This window comes from Perognathus longimembris, chromosome 11 (assembly GCF_023159225.1).
Source record: "Perognathus longimembris pacificus isolate PPM17 chromosome 11, ASM2315922v1, whole genome shotgun sequence".
Classification (NCBI taxonomy): domain Eukaryota; kingdom Metazoa; phylum Chordata; class Mammalia; order Rodentia; family Heteromyidae; genus Perognathus; species Perognathus longimembris.
Genome location: NC_063171.1, coordinates 27965819 through 27984372, shown reverse-complemented (window position 1 = coordinate 27984372; position 18554 = coordinate 27965819). Strand labels below are relative to the sequence as shown.

Below are 18554 nucleotides of genomic sequence, written 5' to 3'. Positions count from 1 at the left end.
CTTTACAAATGACAAATTCTTTTGCCTACAGAATATTATTTCCTTATAATAATCTCCTATAATAATGATGTTATTTTCATCATTTTATTGATGATTAAGTCGAGACTCAAGGAGGGTAAGAACATTAATTTATGATTATAGAAAAAAACAGCAAAATACATTATTCTACTTCATACACAAAGGCATATCATCAGCCTTCTGAGATTATTTTTTTTCAGTTTATAATATTCAGATTTCCTGCTATCAAAATTATCTGATGCTGTATAGTTTGTACTGAATTGTTACCTGCACATTTGCTACATGGATTTCTTCCCTCCATAGTTGAAGATGGGGGCAGTATCTTTTTTTTTTTTTTTTGCCAGTCCTGGGCCTTGGACTCAGGGCCTGGGCACTGTCCCTGACCTCTTTTGCTCAAGGATAATGCTCTGCCACTTGAGCCACAGCACCAGTTCCAGTTTTCTGGTGGTTAATTGGAGAGAAGAATCTCATAGACTTCCTTGTCTGGGCTGACTTTGAACCACAGTCCTCAGATCTCAGTCTCCTGCACAGTTAGGATTATAAGCCTGAGCCACCAGCACCTGGCTGGGGCAGTATCTTTCTATTTTGTTTGAGTAGCATGTAATATACAGTTTAGGAGACAATTGAGTTAGCCAAAGCTGCACAGCAAACATTTAATTCTGGTCAAGTCTCCATTATGCTAATAATTTGAGAACTAAAGCAACATGGAAAACAGCATGATTTCAACACACACACACACACACACACACACACACACACACGCACACAATAAAGCACTAAGTCACACTCCTTTCTGAAATAAATGTGGATATGGGGACCAGTCATAGTTCTTTGCTTATTTTTGGCCTTTTAATCTTCTGGATGCATCCTGTGTGGCCATCACTCAATCTTGTGTTCAAAAGCAGGATCTAACCAAGTGAGGTGTTTCCTTTCTTACTGTTTTCTGTTTTCTCCTTCCTTTGCTCGTAACTGAGATTAAAAAGAAATCTAATTGACTTCAGTTTATTGAAAATTAGGAAAGGTAGCCCCACTTAAACTAACTGTGACTTTGTGTTATATGGATTAGCACTTTTTCTTTTTTAATTTTTTTTTTGTTAGAGGCAATGCAGTTCTACTGCCTCCAGTATCTCCTATTTTGTTAGGGAACCAAAGGACCAGGAGATTCTTGGTAGCAAAGCTTTCTACTTTTCTTTCTTTGTCTGACTTGGAATAAATGGCTTCTTGCTCATCACTGAGTACAGTGCTTTTAGGCAGAGAATAATAACAAGCCTGTGAAACAGCAGAAATATTCCAAGGGAGTTGGATTTTCCTTCAGTGACTGAAAAAGAAGTAAAATCAGAACTGCTCTAACTCAGAAACTTAATGCACCCAGTTCTATAACCTTGGAAAAGCTTACCAAGGGCAAAGATTGCGAGAGTATTGCTTTTTTAAACATACATTTATGAATGCACATTTTGTTTTTGCCTATTTCTAGAATTTCCATTACTGGATCTATTTATTTGGAAATCAGTCCTTAACCAAAAGCAGTACATATTTTATGAACATTTTTCCTCAAATCAATTGAGGAAGATAATGTTATGTCTTTGAATTTTACCAACCACTAGCATGCTCAGCAGCCATTTCTAGATACAGTAACTTAATACATCTGGGAAGACAAGCCTTAAGAAATGTTGGCTTTCTGGAATACCAATTACATGAAGGTAAATATATGATTTATGACTCCAGTGAGCCTGAAGCATTGTCTTGAAATCTTTAGAAAAAGTTAAAAAAAAAAAAAGCTTAGAAAACTTTTGGCGGCCTTTTCAGGCAGATTTTAAGTGAGACCTACTAAGACTGTTTCCTGTTGGTTGTGTACTTCTACTCTCAAAGCTTATAGCATCATGTGAATGCTATGTGCTGTGAACTCCTGTTGAATTCTGTGTTAAGTTCAGACTTTACTACTTGAACCATACCTCTGCTTCCAGCATTTGGGTGGTTCATTGAATATATGAGTTAACAACAAAACCCCAAAGCACTCCCTTTTTCAACGTTTTAGTATGAAGAAAAAGTACAAACTATCTCATTAGTAATGCTAATGTTCACTCACTGTTTGTTAATATACAACTTTTTGTATACATTAAGATAAATGGGGCATATTATTATTATTATTTTTTAGAGTCTCATGGACTTTTCTACCTGGGCTGGCTTTCATTTGTGGTCCTCAGATCTCAGCTTCCTGAATAGCTAAGATTATATCTGTGAGCAACTAGTGTCCACCTCCCATCTGTTATTTCTTTAGTATTACTTAGAAATAAGCATGTATATTATCCTAAAGGGAACAAAATACCTAGACGTGTGTCACATCAAGACTAAGAACTACTCTTTTTCTAGGGTAGGGAAAAATACCTTTTCTGTGATGGAGATGCTTGTTAAGCTTATTGGCTACAATGAATGATGTCCTTTGTTCAGAGTACCTAAACTGATGCAGTTCCAAGTCCTTGACTAATAATAGACATACTTGCATAACATGACACTTTGTCTTTACTTTAGGATTTGTAATCTTCTGGTGTATACCAGAGAAACACTATATGAATTTCTGTCTACCCATTTATGTTTCCCATGTAGTTAGGGTGACATGAAGAACCACCCCCTCCATTGACTGAGATGGGTCTTCCATGTATGTCCAATCTGGCCCAGTCCATGATGATTCCAGTCTCCACTTCTCATGTCTGCTAGAATCAGAGGTGTGGACCATTGCACCCAGAGTACTTAATATTTTTAAAGCTACAGCCCGTGTAGTATTTTGTGGAATCACAGAAATTGGTTTTAATGTGCACATACTTTCATCTTAAAAAATGCTTGACAACTTTGTAACAGGAGTTGAAGGCCATTTTCATGGTACATTTCTTTTGACTAGTTAAGAGAGGAAGATCAAGAAATATTAATTAGTTGTTTTGACAAGAAAGCATGAGTTGTATTAATTTTCATCATGCTTCAATAAAGTGTTCATAAGGAATTTACTAAAATAGATTTATTAAGTAGTTTTCTTCCTTTTTTTGGCTCTTCTTTTGTAATGTTTTGTCTTCCCTCTCCATCTTTTCTCCAACTATAGTACTTTTCTCCAGAGTGATCCTTTCTATAGCTCATAGCTCTCTTCTTCAGCTCTACTTCTTTCTGTTCCTTCTTCAAAACATGGAATTGAACTACCAACCAGTAAATATAGGTGCTAGGCTCAAGAAATTTTCATGTCTTCTCCTTAAACTTTTAATCAATTAATTTTAACTTCGTATGCATTGCATAAAAGCACATAGCTTTCTGATGAGGTTATATGCTACTTTCTACTTCCATGTGGTCTTTAAAGTAATTTTGGCTTTTGACTTAACAAAAAGTGAAAAATATAGATATATTTATAAAGGAGAAGAAATAGTCGAGGTATGTATTAATTGCACTGTTTTATTTTAAAGAAGCTTTCTTATGGCTGTGAAGAAAATATTGAGTATCAAATATTTCCATATCATCTCTATGGGTCTTTCATCCATTCCTCCATTTGTTGGTTGTATGCTGCTAATGCTTCTTATTTTTATTTTTTTCCAGTCCTGGGGCTTGAACTCAGGGCCTAAGCACTGTCCCTGGCTTGTTTTTGCCCAAGGCTAGCCCTCTAACACTGAAGCCATAGCGCCACTTCCGGCTTTTTCTATATATGGTGCTGAGGAATCAAACCTAGGACTTCATGTATGAGAGGCAAGCATTCTTGCCACTAGACCATATTTCTAGCCCTCTGCTTATGTTCCTTAAGCAGCTGTTTGATTTGTTTTAGCATTTATATCTTATATTTCTGACGTGACTACAAGCTCCTAGAGGGCAGAGGGGTCTATGGTTTAAATATATGCTGTGCAAATTTTCCAAATGGAACCTGATGCATAAGTATGAATCAATCTGATATTTTCCTAAATAGAAAGAGTCAAAGGGGATTCTTGTTAAGAATCAAGACCACTAGCAATCACACTTTTCTTTGATTCATCTTTGTTTGCCTTTGTAAAGGTTTTAAAACTTCGATGTGGAGTGCTGTAAGGTGTAGGCCGTTTCTAACACATTTGAGAGTGTGTTTAGAATGTCTATAAAATGCTGCACATGCCATCTTCCTGAAAAAAAAATCACTCAAGGAGGAATTTTTTAGATGAATGTCTGCTGGGAAACGACCGCCAGGAGAAATGTGGAAACCACATGAAATTCACTACATAAAGAAATCTGGTTTCCATTTCTGCACTGCATTTTGTGCTCGCAGGAAGAAGATAAACAAGCTGTTTAAAACTAAAGTGAATGGCTAAGGGATTAAATTTTAAAATCCTGAATCGTAAATGTATTTTGGAATTTGTGAAATTTAATCCTTTCACATAGGATCCTTTAAGCAAGGAAAAAAATGTGTTGAGCCTTCCAGTCAGGGAGATCTCAGTAGAATGGATGAGTAATCTCGTTTCCTGTTGATGTGTAGTAAAACAGTTATAACATTTGTCTCAGTTGAAATTAAAACGAAAGTCTCATTCTAGCATTCTAGTCTTTGGTAGGCAGACCTTGTTTTAGAAACAGGGAAGGAAGCAGAGCCCTTTCCCTTCTCACTTCCCAAGGCTGCACTTTTTTTTTTTTTTTAGTTTTATGTTATTCCTTTTAAGAGTAGGAGAATTTTAACCTATTATTTTATTCTACCTATTTGAGATTCTGTATTTGAAAAAGAATATGGGTGGAGTATCTAGGTGGAGCAAGGTTGAATGGTTTTTATTTTCAGAAAAATATTCTAGAAGTGCTTTTTTAAAGCTTACTATTTAAGGATACCTATGCAGTTTCAGTGTGTTGTGAAGGTAACATCTAAGGTAGAATAAGTTCAGTTAAGACAAAATGTGTTTTGACACATTAAAACATAAGCATCTGAAACACGAAGATTAATCCCTTATGTGAATAGTCCTTTAATAAACATGACCAGATTGTACACAAGCAAGTTTTAGAGTTGGAGGTATTTGTTCACAACTCAGAGCTGTTTGAGAAAAACCTGCAAGATCAAGACAGGTATGTACATAAGAAAGTTAAAACTTTTCTTTCCGTAGATGGAATTTTCTCCCATTTTATGGTTAGAGAAGGGATGCTGAGGTAAAGAAGGCTTATTTTATATACTTAGCATGTTTTTTCTTACTAATCTGAAATCTCTACACTTAATACTTTCATATAATTTCTCTAAGGCTAGACTCATTTTTTAGAAGAAATGTAAAAAATAAACCTTTTTTCACCCAAATTCATGTATTTTTCCATTCACGCATGCATACCAAAAACATGGAAAGAGGCCTACTGCACAGATAGTGGTGAAGAGACAACGGTATATAGGTGAGACTCCGACCTATATGATGCTGGGCAAACTTGTCAGGAAGAAAAATAATGACTTTAATATTTCAGATAAATATGTATTTGCACCAATGTTCAGGTTTACCTAGAAACATTTTATTATTTACTTAAACACAGTTAAACCAGCTTGTTTGTCATTGTGTGGTAGCAGAATGTAGAATAAGAGGGCGAATACTGTGTATTGAGCCAACAACCTAATTGGTGTCCAGTTCCCCACTGAGTTTGTTGTGTGACCTGGTGGTTGTACTTTCTGTCATCTGTGACCTTTCATCTGTAGTAAGAGCTCCTGAATTACAGCTGAAGGCCCTCAGCATGGTGGCTGGGTATGAAATATGGATACTGGGTCTAACTGGTGCCATCTTGGCATCTTGGTGGATGATGGGGACTTCTGAAAACTCATAGAGGTGAAATCCACTTCCCCACCCCACTCCCAGGTGATAAGCTCCTGAGGTAGAAGTACAAGGACAGGAACTTGGACATGTTCCCAGACCTGGCAGACCTGTACCATGAACTTGTGAGACTCTTTGAACTCTCTCTGAGCTCCCTGGGGCCCTGCCCCTTAACCATAACCCTATTTAAGCCCCACCACCTCTGTGGCCATTGTGCCATGCCTCACATCTCCTGTCTCTTCTCAGGCCACCATGGCCTCCCTCTTCAACTCTCCATTAGAGAAGTAGAATGTATTTCAAGAGGAAGAAATGAAGCATAGGAGATAAAGAGAACAAAGCAAGTCTGAATGTTATTATTGCCCCCTTTCTCATCTTCTGGAAGTCTGAGGGCTCTAGCCCAGTAGTGGAACTTTGCCTAGCATGCACTGGGATGAATCCTCAATACAGCAATAAAACAAACACAGCAACAAAAGCCTTCAGCCTTTCAGCATTATGGGACTCCTCTTGTGTTGTGTGTGTGTGGTATGTGTGTGTGGTATGTGTGTATATGTCCACACATGTGCGTGCATATATATGTGTGTTACTATGGTTTAAACTCAGGGCCTCACACATCTCCAGGAAGCGTACTACCACTAAGCCACACCTCTGGTCCATCATGGGACTCTTATTCAGAAAAAAAGAACATTACAATACATAATGAAAATATTGGGATATGAGATAAATCATTGGAGTGTGTTACCAGAATGAGATGAAGAGAAAAAGACATGCTATATATCAATCAAGAATAATGTTTCTGCTTCCACTTGGGATTTGCTGTGTTTATTTATTTGTTTTTGTTTTTTGTTTTTTTTTTTTTTGCCAGTCCTAGGCCGTGAACTCAGGGCCTGAGCACTGTCCCTGGCTTCTTTTTTTTTTTTTTTGGCCAGTCCTGGGCCTTGGACTCAGGGCCTGAGCACTGTCCCTGGCTTCTTCCCGCTCAAGGCTAGCACTCTGCCACTTGAGCCACGGCGCCGCTTCTGGCCGTTTTCTGTATATGTGGTGCTGGGGAATCGAACCTAGGGCCTCGTGTATCCGAGGCAGGCACTCTTGCCACTAGGCTATATCCCCAGCCCCCTGGCTTCTTTTTTGCTCAAGGCTAGCACTCTGCCACTTGAGCCACAGAGCCACTTCTGGCCATTTTCTGTATATGTGGTGCTGAGGAATCGAACCCAGGGCCTCATGTATACGAGGCAAGCACTCTTGCCACTAGGCCATATCCCCAGCCCTGCTGTGTTTATTTAATAACATGTGACCCCCCTAAATTTTTTTTTTTTTTTTTTTGGCCAGTCCTGGGCCTTGGACTCAGGGCCTGAGCACTGTCCCTGGCTTCTTCCCGCTCAAGGCTAGCACTCTGCCACTTGAGCCACAGCGCCGCTTCTGGCCATTTTCTGTATATGTGGTGCTGGGGAATCGAACCTAGGGCCTCGTGTATCCGAGGCAGGCACGCTTGCCACTAGGCTATATCCCCAGCCCCCTAAATTTTAATGTCATTTTGAGAGTAATATGAAAAATTGGACAGAGGTATCCCAGAAGACACTTTGGCAACTCAGATGACCTGGAATTTGGTTGTGCAGGGTGGGAAGACTGCAAGCAGGAGTTCCAGAAAGGTGTTGTTTTGACTGAGGTAGAAGCTTACTTATTGACCAAACTGGTTTAAATAAATTAGATTTTGGTGTAAGAAAGATGTTCAGCTGTAGTTCATCTTCCAAAGGAAAGTAAACACAATTGGTAGAAATTACTACCAGAGACTTAACAGATTGAGCAAAAGGAAGAACTCAGTGGAATTGATTATTGGCAAACTCTAGAATGTTCTCTCCTAGAGGTGCCAGCTCTGCAGGTTATAGACTTAATTTCGGTGTCGTGTTTTTTTTTTTGTTTTTAATATGATTTATCCATTGGGCCTGGGTTGTCCTATTTTCTAAAATCATGATTTTCCAAGACAATAATTTGGCTATGGTAAATTTGAAAAAGAATTGCAAAATTGGTTCTGTCATTTTGTTAAATTTCATGGTGTTTGTGGACTTCAAAGTGTTCATTCAACAAGTATATACTGGGCATGGACTTATGTTAGTAAATGTTTTTCTAATGGTAGGAAACAGCAATATGTGCTATTATTGTCATTGAGGAACAATGCATAATTTCTTGCTTAATCTCCCTCTGCTTTTGATTAGTTATATGGAGTTTGACATAATGAAAATACTCTAAACCTAGTATAATGTAATGGCATATGTGTTGTTTTGCTTGACTATCAACTTTGAAATTTTCCTTAGAGAATTCATGGTTTATGAGATCACAAGCATCATCTTAAGTCAAGAAATACACATATAAAGGCTACTTTCCAAACATTTGGTAATAAATTCTGCTTTCCTGATTAGTGTTAGGTAGCTTAATGTAAGATATTGTCATGGTAACAATTATTCAGAAACAAAAATACACACGAAAAACAGATAAAAGAGATGACTTTTTAAAATTTTATCTGTTCTGAACACACTAGTCAGAGGTTACAAAGATAATTTTTCCTTTCAAATCTTTTTATATTTTTAAGATTTTGAACTATGTGAATGTGCTGATTTTTTTTTTTTTTGGTCGGTTGTGGGGCTTGAACTCAGGGCTTGGGCACTGTCCCTGAGATTTCTTTGCTCAAGGCTTGTGCCCTACACTTTGAGTCACAACTTAGCTTCCAGTTTTTAGGTGTTTAATTGGAGATAAGTCTTATTGCCTTTTTCCTGCCCCAGCTGGCTTTGAACCAGGATCCTCAGAGCAGCCTCCAAAGTAGCTAGGATTTCAGGGATGAGCCACCAGCACCTGACTTATACTGATAATTTTTAAATGTTACATTATTGTATCAAAAGTTCTTTTAGAGTTCAATTTTGTTTTTATAAAAAACAGTCTTATAAAATTTTCAGACCTGAAACAAAAATCAGATTTCCTAGAATAGTTCCATATATCTTTTTTTTTTCTACTTAATGCCTTTGGCCCTTTCAAAATTTTCAGTTCAATATATCTTAACCTGTTCTCAAATCGTTACGTGTGATTGGCATTCTTTTTATTGTTCCTGGGCTTTGCATTAGGTGAATTTGATAATAGATACAAGAGGTGTTTTAAGAACCATCTGGAAAATCATTTAAACATTTTGTTGGTATCGATATTCTTTTCAATGGAGCTTACAAACGCCTGTTTGATGAGATTCTGTACATTCATGAAAGCAAGTTTCCTTGAGACTAATTTTCCCCAATTTTATTGAAGTATACAGTTTTATTGAAGTACATATGTAAGTATATATGTATAAACCTTCATAGATTATGAATACACATAGAAGCATATAAGTATATGCAAACATGAATATATATTATATAATATATAACTATTATATGTATAATCACATCCTTGTATATGCCATAATAGTGCTAACATGTTCATTCACCTCACATAATTTCCTTTTGTGGTAAGAATACTTAACATATATACTCAGTAAATTGCAAGTATACAGTTTTATTGTATACAGATTTCAAGTATACAGTATTATTAAATCACAGAATGTATCCGTCTCATTATTTACAAAGTTTGTGATCTTTGACCAAGATCTGCCCATTTTTCCCATTCCCTCCTGTGCTTTGGTCACAGTTGTTTCTGTTGTTTTTTTCTGTGAATTCAACTCTTTTAGATGTTCTGTATAGGTGAGATCACACCATATTTGTCTTTGTATACCTAGCCTATTTCAATTGATACATTATCGTCCAGATTGTTCCATGTGGTAACAAGTGACAACATTTCTTCATTTTATAAGTGTGAATAATATTCCACTATGTGGAATATGTCAGTATCATCAAGTACCTGTCCACAGGTACTTGAGTTGTTCCTGTGTGTTGGCTATTGTAATTGGTGCTGTGACAAAGAAGATTGGCATTACAATGAACTTATCACATATGAGCTTTTTCAGAAAAAAAGAATGTACAGTTGGTGTTTACTGCATTTTTGTGCTGTTCTACCAGAAGACCACAATTTATAAACAGTAAGAGTTTATTTGGCTCTAAGTTCTACAGTCTGGGTAGGCCAGGATTGAGGAGCTCCATCTAGGGAAAGCCTTCTTGTGGAATCATAACATGTAAAACACAGCGTGTGGTAAGAGACAAAAAAAATGGGTGGGGAGGAAGGGGACTGAATTTATCTTTTTATTATTTACCCACTCCCTTGACAACTGTCACACTCCAGAAATAGCAGCAATAATCTATTTATCACTAGCCCCCTATTTCTCCTTAGGGTAGTAAATGGAAAGAGGAGAGGAGTAGCATTTCTTTTTCCAGACCTTTATGTGCACCAAGATGATAAAGGCAGTAGGTAGTGTTAGGGGCTGTGTTCAGGTTGCAGTGTTATTATGGCCAAGGACCAGAAATATTCAAATCCCTTCAGGACCACAACAACCACTCTGTTTGTGGTTTCTGAAGAAGGAATAATGGCAAAGAAAAGCAAGATTAGCACTTCATTATTTTCCAAGTATTTGGCCCCAAAGTAGTGCAAAGCACCCTCGCTGACTGGACAGACCATCTATCTGGAGAAGTTACGTCTTCCCAGGCAGTGAGGCCTATCTTTCTTTAACAAAGGGGGGCCTCTTCCAGGGTTACATCCACATTGGCTTTACATCTTATCACACTTTCATCACATCTAAAAATGAATTACCAGAGTGATCCATTTGGACCCGGAGGACATGGGAGTTCACCTTTTAAGTTCTTTAGCAATGGTGGCCCGATCTATCAACCATAACAACTTTTCCTGGGGAAGTAGGAGAAGACTCAGTGTGTGAAGGGGGCCAAAGGAGAGTCATTCCATAGGGCACTGCATCCTAAGGACAAAAACCTGGTAACTCTGAAAGCCATCAGCAAAAGATGGTTATACTATAGTTTTGCTCACCTTTTGTGTTAGAATACATATTTCTTTGTGTGTGTGTGTGTGTCGTGTCGTGTCGTGTCCTGAAACTGAGAGCTTAGCACAGAGAGAACCTTGTCATTTTAGCCAGATTTACAAGGCTTCCTTGGGACCCAATTTTAGTAGTTTTGTCTATTTTCAGTCTGTCTATAGACATAATCTTAGTAAATTTGCTTAATGTTACATATGTATTAAAGATCTAAAGTGTTCCTTAAACCAATTAATCTATTAAAATATAGCTTTATTGGGAGAAGGGGCATTCTCTGCACTGTTTTTCTAATTCTTTGCTGAGTCTAAAGTTATGTCTAGGGCTGGGAATATGGCTTAGTGGTAAAGTGCTTGTCTCATATACATGAAGCCCTGGGTTTGATTCCTCAGCTCCACATTTATATAGAAAAAGCCGGAAGTGGCGCTGTGGCTCAAGTGGCAGAGTGCTAGTCTTGAGCAAAAAGAAGTCAGGGACAGTGCTCAGGCCCTGAGTTCAAGCCCTAGGACTGGCAACAAAACCAAAACCAAACAAGCAAAACTGTGTCACTAAAGTTATGTCTAGATAAGAAGTTTTTAAGGATGTGAGACATGAAAGGCCAAGTTTAAGGGAATAATGATATTCCTACATGTTTAATGTAAACAATGTAATATCTATACTGTCAACACTGTTCAAAACATTACTTCCTCTAATTTATAAAATATAGTTTCATCAACCATCGAATTAAAAATTCTCTTAAGTCCCTATGTAATTTTCCAGTGTCTTAGTTTACATTATTGTGTTCCAAATGTTGAGCCAAACTGTTCTTCTCCTGGTCTATAGCAGGACTATCTCTAGGGGTACCCTCTGTCCTTTTCTACAGCTACCTTGAGAGAAGCATAGAGGATTCCTTAACTACCTCTTAGCCAAAGTAAGTACTTCAATCTTTTAAATTTTTTTTGTGTCTATACTGGAGCTTGAACTCAGAGTCTCAGCACTCTCCCTTGGCAATTTATCTCAAGACTGGTGTTCTGCCAACTTGAGCCACAGCTCCACTTCTGGCTTTTTGGTGGTTAATTGGTGGTGAGTCTCATTCACTTTCCTACTCAGGCTTATTTTGAACCAGGATCCTTAGATCTCAGCCTCTCAAGTAGCTAGATGATAGGCATGAGCCAATGGCTCTTGAAATTCAGATGTTTATGTTTTATCTACAGGATTATTTTTTAAATGTAATTTTTTTTATAATTTAATTTATTTATTAATTGAACACAATTTTTTGACAAGGTGTTGTGCAAAAAGGGTACAGTTAAATGTAATTTTTTTACTATGAAGATGTTGAAGAGAGGGATTGCTGTTTCATAAATTATGTAATTAGTACATTCCTTTTTGGACAGTATCATCTCTTCCTTTGTTTTTCCCAAAGTCTCTGCCCACAAGTGGCATAGTTCATTTTCCACAAAGTATCAACCAAGCTACATGAATTTTTAATCTACTCAAAGTAAAGAAGTTGGATAAAAAATGTACTAACTTTCTTACATATGAAACTAACCCCTCTGTACTTCACTTTGACAATAAAGAAAAAAAAGGGGGGGAAAGAACTTATTTATTGCTTGGATTACACACATTGCTTAAAATGTTTATCAATTCCACAAACTTTTAGAAAATATTATTTATAACCACTGTTGCAGAGTACTTGAAATAGGCAAAGCTTTTTTTGTTTTTTATTGGCCAACCAAGAGGGATTCTTCTGGGCCACCATTGCAGCCTATCTTATTTCAAGTCTCACACCATATAGTCTGTTAGATTATGTGTCTGTCAGCTCTTCTAGACTGCAAGCACCTTGATTGAGGGTAGGTTCTATTTCATTGTATTCCCAGGATTCACATGCACCAACAGGCACTACACACATAGGTTGGATGAAACAGTTGCAAAGAACCTGCAACTGAAGGGCATGGTGGAATTCTTACAACTGAGGCACTAGCTTTCAAGAAAAGTGCTTTATAGTCACATCCTTATTGTTTCTTGTCCTGTCTCCTGTCATGCTGTACTACGATTTTATCTTTCACCTCAGTGATCATTGTACACATAGAGACTATAGGATGGTCAACTGTCTGCCAAGTCTATTCTAGCAATAGGTTTCAGGTTAATGTAGAAATGACTCCCTTGAAGACAATTCATCCACTGGAATGCTGATACATTTATTTGAATCTCAAATACCTAGCAAAAAGCAAGATACTTAGAACATTGCCTACATATTAAAAAGCTTGTGGGGTTTATATTCTGACTAATTAGAATTCTCCCCACCTAACATTTTTTCCTTTGTCATTTTAATGTCTTAGAGGTTGATCAGATTTGCCAAAGATGGAATGATCTAATTTATATTTCATTGCCTTTGTATTCTAAAATCTATAATTTGCAAAACTTGGCAACTAAAGGCTAAATAGGAGCTGTGATGAGTTATGTCATTCTAACATGACAAAGGATCACAGGCCTATTAGTTTGGGTTTTATGTTTTTTAGGCATACTAGTTTTTGAACTGAAAATTGCTCCACCTCACTAACAAACTCATGCCTCTTTTTTCTCTTAAAATATAGTTGGAGTCCTTACATTTTTACTTGGAACAAACAGGTACATTTAGTTTGCTTTCAAATGATCAAAAGCAGTTCATTGATACTGTAAATACTACTACAATTATTTAGCTCTCATGTCTGAGAAGTTATCACATTCAAAATTTGAAATAGACTCTTAAGTTTTTAAACTCTGTCTTGCAAATGCAAGTACAGTAAGATTTCTTAAAAGTGTAATTTCCTGAAAAGTGGAGATTAACACCTGATGTTTTAGAATGTTCAGATAAAAGACTACAAAGGCAAAACATGGACATACCATGTCTTCAGTAATTATGTTCTTTGCATGCATGGATTTTATGCTGTTTCCTTGAATAGCTTTGCTTTATTGTAGAGTTCCACAAATATTCCCTTACCTATTTTAACTACTTATAATTCATTCTGCTATAGTAGACATTCTGCTTGTAGTACACTGGGCAAATACTTGTTTCATGAATGAATGAATGTCTTTTGATTATTACTCATCTATTATAATTTCCCTGTTTTTGTTTCAAACTTTTCTTGAGATATTCACTATACTGCAATGGAAAAAAAATAAGGAAGGACACCTTCCATTTCCTCATTATGGCCTATTGTTTCTTCCTGTGTCTGTGAACACCGAAGATAAAAGGGTACTTTGTATATTCTAACAAAAGGTTTAGTGGTCAGGGTAGGGAGGATGCTTTAAATAGGGCTGAGTGTGCAATTGTTCTGTTGTTGAGACAATTGCCTGATTGAGAACAGCTCTCTGGAAGCACTCCAAGTATGTGTCTGGATTACCCACAGGGTGCTGGAGTGATTAGAATTGCTCATGAGCAACTAAATGCCCTGGCTTGTCTCCATAAGAAATTGAAGTATATGGGGTCTCTGAGAGACCTGACTTCGTTGAAAGTTTTCTCTTCCTGTTCTTGCCTTCTTTGCCTCATTGGAAGTATTAAATGCACAGCAGGTCTCTATGCAGGAAGCTCTAAGCCAGACCTGAAGTCTGCAAGATATCCACAGCCAGCTCTGCACATGACACTCATTGCTTATAGAACTATGCATTGATGAGTACTTGTAGATGCTGTATAATTAGATAGGTTTGCAGGTCGTACATGACAAATTGCAAAAGCACAGATGAATATGCAAAGGGATAAAACTCTGCATCTATTTTAGGATAAACATAGAATTGAAAAGTTCAAAGGTGTAAATATTTGTGTCAGGTAAAAGTTAAGAATAGCAGAGCTAGTAGTGTTTAGGTGTGTGTGTGTGTGTGCGTGTGTCTATGTGTGTCTATGTATGGGTATGATGGAATTATTCTTTTTAACTTTATTCCTATCATTCAGGTTTCATTTCTTGCTTATCAATAAAATCATGAAACTCCTGTTATAAAACAACATTCTATTCTTCAATTTGGAATGAAATTCCACATTGAGTGGCATTTTGTTTATTCCAAATCTTCCTTCTTTCCCCTCCTACCTCTTTGTTCCTCCCTCCTCCCCAGTTGAACACAGAGCTGTATGCATGCTCAGAATTTTATCTTCTACTACTACTCTGTATCTCTGGCCCCCTGACATTTTTAAAAAGTTTTCTATCAAGCCACATGAACTTGAGATCATGTACTCCCACAGCTTGAATAGGTAAAATTCTTCCTTATTTGCCACTTGGGCTCCTAGTTACTCTAAGCCCTCTCTTCTCAGCTGTAACCTGTGAAAGATGCAGTGTATTGAGTTTCATGAAATCATACTCTTCATGTCTTCAATTGGGTATTGTCTTATGGAAATCACAATCTTGCCGATAGGTGTTTAGCTTTCAAATGAGCTATGTATTGACTCCTCGTGTTTCTGAGGGTAACCACTAATACTACTAAGCCTCAGTTCGATTCTTAAAAATATTCTAGTTGAGTCCTTGAACTTGTGGATAGGAAGGAGCCGTAGGGGAAATTTAGGGAGACTTTGGAGAAAACTTCATTAATAAGACAAATAGCAAGAGTGTCTGTGGCTGTGGACATCTCATATATGGTTATATTATAAATATGTACATTATAGGCCCATTGCACTAAATGGGTGATGCTGGGTTAATTGAAATTGCCATAAATTTCTATGACTTATGTGAATTACATGTAGTTTTATCTCTTTTTCTTCTTTTGAAGAATGATGATTTTTAGTTTAAACAGCCTCAGAGAACTTGGGGCAAAGCTTAGAATATCATCTTTAGCAACAGCAGTTCAGATACCTTATTTCTACTTTAATACTTATTATGATTAAGTATTGGTACAAAAGGGTTACAGTTTTGTAAGTTAGGTTATGAGTCCAGTGCTTTTTGGTCAATGTCGCCCCTTCCTTTGTTCTTCCCCATCTCCCTATCTCATCCTTACACTTAATAGATAATTCTTAGCATTCATTTTTCTCTTCAAAAGTTTAATCTTAGCTTTTCCCAGACCTATAGTGTTTTATTTGCAAAGTGAATATAAAGATATCGCCAAATCTAAGATAGTACAACACTATGTAGAGGCCACATACCTAAGAGGAAATCACTACGTTAAATTCTGACCTGGCTGAGGAAAAGAGTGTAAGTTCTAAGGACAACCTACTCTGTTTCATTATTTCATTGATGAGTAATATTTTAAAATGATGGAATTCTTTACACAGTGTGTTCTCTGGACTCAGGAGACTACCATGTTTTTGAAGATTAGGGAATATTTCTTGGAAGTAGTCTAGTAGAACGTTAAACATGTGATGATTGAGTATAAGAATGAATTTCTTTTCTTCTTCTTGCCTGAGCTTGAGTCCCTCAGCTCAGGAAGGAAATATAAATTGATGGAGTGTGACCTTAAGTTTTAAACACAAGGTATTGCTTCCTTCCCGCTTAACTGTGAGTCCATTGTGAGTATGTTCCGTTTTGAAATAAATGTGTCTATAAGTGATTTTAGAAGGTTTTAATGCAACTTTTTTTCATTGGCAGCATATGAGACTTGGATACTAGTTTTTGATTTTTGCTGTTTGGCTTAGAAAGGACTGACAAGTTACACCTTGGTGATTTATCTTCCTTGGCTGGCACTTTTGAACAAAAGCCTTAGTATTATAGAGCTTGTGTCTTACTTACTATTTCCTTTCCTTACCATTTAATATTGCTTGTTAATTTACCTTATATGAGAGGAAAGGAGGGAGGGAGAGAAAGATGGATGGGTTGCTAAGACTTTTATGAATGACATATAGATTAAAAAAAAGATAGGTTTTCTCTTTGTTTTATATTCCTTGTGGAAGCTATTGCTTCATTTCAGTTTTATCTTCTAAGATAACTTGAAATAATAATTCTTTGTGAATATTAGCAAACTTTTTATTGGTGACATCTCAAAATAGTTCAGAAAGTTTCTCTAAATTATCTAAGTGGCTTCACATTTTAAAAATAGATATATGAATAGTGGGCTTCTCATTTTTTTAAAAAAATTATTCTGTTTAGCTTTGTTTTTTGGCCAGTCCTGAGTGCTTCAAACTGAGTCTGAGTGCTGGCCCTGGCTTCTTTTTGCTCAAGGCTAGCACTTTACCTCTTGAGCCACAGCATCACTTCTTCCTTTTTCTGTTTATGTGGTGCTGAGGAATCGAACCCAGGCCTTCAGGCATGCTAGGCAAGCATTCTACCGCTAAGCCACATTCCCAGCCCAACTTTAATCTTATTCTGTATGGAGTAAATTTAGTTTATGGTAGCATGTGAAATTTTAATGATAAAATACCAGACTTTTATTTATAATAGCAGTCTGCTGGCTTCATTGCCATGCATGCCCACTCCCAAATCCAATTAAGCACTTTCCAAATTGCTGTCGTTGTCCACATGGGAGACAACATGAAGACTGTGATTAGGTCAGCAGAAATAGTGGGAACACTTTCAGAAAAATAGCAAAAGGCACATATTCTGACAATTACTCAGTAATGAATTTGTGAACACTCCTCTTTTACAGCTTACCTTTTGTCTAAACCATATATATATATATATATATGTATATGGTCCTCAAAACTTACAAAAAATGATTTATTCAGTAATTCTTATTGAGCACTTACTGATGTTATAGTTTATGCATGGGAAAACAGAAAATGTAAGATACAGTTTTCAGTTGATGATGAAGACCTAACACGATCATCCAGCATTTAATTCCAGTGACTTTCAAAAGCCCATTTTATTTGATGTGAAGTGCAGTACATAGATAACACCAATAAAAGAACCTTGTAATTCTATAGTTAACATCAGTGTGCCATATAATATACTATCATCATTTTATTTGCCTTATCATATGCTATATATAGTTGTGGTAAATGGAACTTGAGTAGGTCCTGTTGAAAGAGTTAAAAATGTGCTGAATATTGGGGAAAGGTAGAAGATGTATCTCAATAGGCAGCTCCACACCCTTGTAGAAAGCCTTATCACATTCTGCCAGGGCTGTCATGAATGACTGTGGTTGGCTAAAAAATATCCTTTCTAACCTTCTCAAAGAGACTCATTTATAGCCTCTAATCTGTAGAACCTGTGCATGTGTCTTTTGATGTAGCAGAAGTGACATTGTACAGCTTATTTGTAACTAAAGGGTTTTTGAAATCGAGCAATTATCTTGAATTTTCTAGGTGAGTCCAGTGTGGTCCTATGGTCCTTCTAAAGAGAATCGGTAGACTTAGAAGATATAATGGAAGCAGAGGTCAAGCAGGAGCCAAGATGTTATTTGGATGGTTTTGAAGCTGGAGGATGGAGTAATGAACGTGATTGCAGGTGGCCACTAGAAGTTGGAAAAGGGAGAAAATGGATTCATTCTCAGAACCTTATTAAGAATGCAGCTGGGGGCTGGGGATATGGCCTAGTGGCAAGAGTGCTTGCCTCCTAAACATGAAGCCCTGGGTTTGATTCCCCAGCACCACATATACAGAAAATGGCCAGAAGTGGCGCTGTGGCTCAAGTGGTAGAGTGGTAGCCTTGAGCCAAATGAAGCCAGGGACATTGCTTAGGCCCTGAGTCCAAGCCCAGGACTGGCCAAAAAAAAAAAAAAAAATGCAGCTGTGCTGACCTATTTTAGACTTCTGATCTCCAGAGTTATAGTGTAATACATATGCATTGGGTTCAGATACCAAGCTTGCGGCGATATGTTACAGCTCCAATAGAAAAGTAATTGAGTAACCACCACAGTGTGGCAGGAACCGATCCTGTCAGTAGCCAGATTAATGAGTTGGAGTCTTCAGATCACTGGAGCTCTAGTTGGCATGGGAGACCTCAAGTCATGACTGT

The 18554-nt window shown here is 37.1% G+C and overlaps 1 protein-coding gene across 10 annotated transcripts in view; it reads left to right on the top strand.

Annotated features, from left to right (window-relative positions):
• Dnm3 (dynamin 3) overlaps window positions 1–18554 on the top strand; it is a 492945-nt gene that overhangs the window by 265171 nt on the left and 209220 nt on the right. The window lies entirely within an intron of this gene.